Source organism: Mandrillus leucophaeus, unplaced genomic scaffold (assembly GCF_000951045.1).
Source record: "Mandrillus leucophaeus isolate KB7577 unplaced genomic scaffold, Mleu.le_1.0 Scaffold67, whole genome shotgun sequence".
Lineage (NCBI taxonomy): Eukaryota > Metazoa > Chordata > Mammalia > Primates > Cercopithecidae > Mandrillus > Mandrillus leucophaeus.
In genome coordinates this window covers 1207133-1209282 of record NW_012107252.1, presented here as the reverse complement: position 1 = coordinate 1209282, position 2150 = coordinate 1207133, and positions in this window count along the sequence as shown.

Here is a 2150-nt window from a genome sequence, read left to right as displayed (position 1 = left end):
TTGATCTCCCTTTCCAAACTAAACAGTTGTGGCTGGAAAGCAGCCGTCTGGCTGGGGAGTTGAAGGTAGGCTTAGTCATATGACTGGTTTTCATCAGCAGAATGTGAGAGGAAGTGATGTGTGCCACTTGTAGCTCAAGGCTCTTAAGAGGCCACGTGCCTCCTCCCTCCTTATTTTCCTCTTTTACTGAGTGGTTTCCTGTGATGACAAGGCTCCTCAGGTGGCAGGAGCCAGGGCTCCTGAATCAACATATTTGGGCTGGAGATCGTGGTAGACAGAGTGTATTAAATGGTTCTGCATCTCACTCCTCCTTGTATCTGTGTCTATTGTCATGTGGACTTGGAGCGCTTCCCATAAAGCTGGAGTACACTGGCCAAAGCAATGGCGTATGTACTTCATTGCAATAAAATGAGGCAGAAGCGATGGTGTGTCAGTTCCAAGGCTAAGTCACAAAAAATCCTGCATGTTTCTGCCTGTTTGTTGCATCTCTGTCATCTCCACAGGAACATTCCTGACTGTTCTGCTGGAGATGGAAAGACACAGGATGGAGCCAAGTCACTCCAGTTGTGCAGCTCAGATCAGCCTTCAGCCAGCAACCCAAGGCATGGGAGTGGGTGCAGAGAGATCAGCAGAGCTATCTAGCCAAGCCCTATCTGACCCTGGATGCCTGACCAATAAATACGATTGTGTGTGCCACTGAAACTTTATGGTTGTTTGTTACATGGCATTAGGACAATAGATGACAGATACAGCAGTTTACCGACCCAGGAATGAATCCATCCCTCAGACTGTTAGGTGTGAGATATTTGCACTGTGATTGAAGGGTTGTATATTTCAGAGTGGATTTGTAATAGCAGTTTCTTACCCTGGTTCACGTGCCCTACGACTACTACCTCATTGCTTCAGGATGCAGGGACTGCAAAGATCTGGCCCCTGAATGCCATCTGGCTCTATCTGGCATGTCTCTCCCCTTTCCTTTCTACACCCTGGTTGCACTGGATTTCTTTTAAGCCCTTGAATACCCAAGAAGTCTCCATCATTAAGATCTCATTCTCTTTCCCCTGCTTAGAATGGCCCCTTGCCACAAAGCATAGCTAGCTCTCTGCTGGACGTCCCTGCTTCCAGCAAGCTTACCCCAATGCTATGAGGAAGTCAGCCCCCAATAATATAGTCCCAAATCCCTCTGCATTTCCCAGTGACACTCAGCTCCTTTGAGATTCCCAGCCCAGGTATGCCTTCTCCATTGCAAGGCAGGATCCCTGTCCAATGTGCTCATGGTGTGTCTCTCCCATCGGGCACAAACCTGGCACACTGTGCATGCTCAGTGAGTATTTCTTGAATGAATGGGCTGGTGTAAGTGACATTTTCCAGAGTAGAGCTACTCAGCTTTTTCAGTGGAACACCTCTGAGCTTGTGAGGGCGCATTGGGTACCTGGTTGTCCTCCAAATACACTGTCCAGTTGCATGTTCATGCCCCTCTCCACCTTTCCCCTGAGCTCAAGTGCTCAAGTGGCTACGTAGAGGGTGGTATGGACCTGCAGCCTGCCTGCCTGGAACCAGATCTTGGCTCTACTCCTTACTGACTGTGACACCTTGGACAAGGTTTTGAATGCCTTTCCATCTATAAAATGGGGATTATGAGGATATCCATCTCACAGCCCTGTTTCTCATGGGGCTGCTCTGAGAAATAAATCAGTTAATATATGTAAAGCACACACACAAAACCTCACATGTAGTAAAAGCTATAAAAGTATAAGCTAGTACTATTCAAGGTTAAGGACTAGATATTATTCATTTTTGTATCCCCCCCAAATGCCGAACCCAGTGCTGGCAAAAAGAATGTGGTTGGGCCGGGCACAGTGGCTCATGCCTGTAATCCCAGCACTTTGGGAGGCTGAGGTGGGTGGATCACGAGGTCAGGAGTTCAAGACACCCTGGCCAAGATGGTGAAACCCCGTCTCTACTGAAAATACAAAAATAGCCGCGTGTTGTGGCGGGTGCCTGTAGTCCCAGCAACTCAGAAGGTTGAGGCAGAGAATCGCTTGAACCCGGGAGGCAGAGCTTGCAGTGAGCCGAGATCATGCCACTGCACTCCAGCCTGGGAGACAGAGCGAGACTTGGTCTCAAAAGAAAAGAGAAAGAGAGAAAGA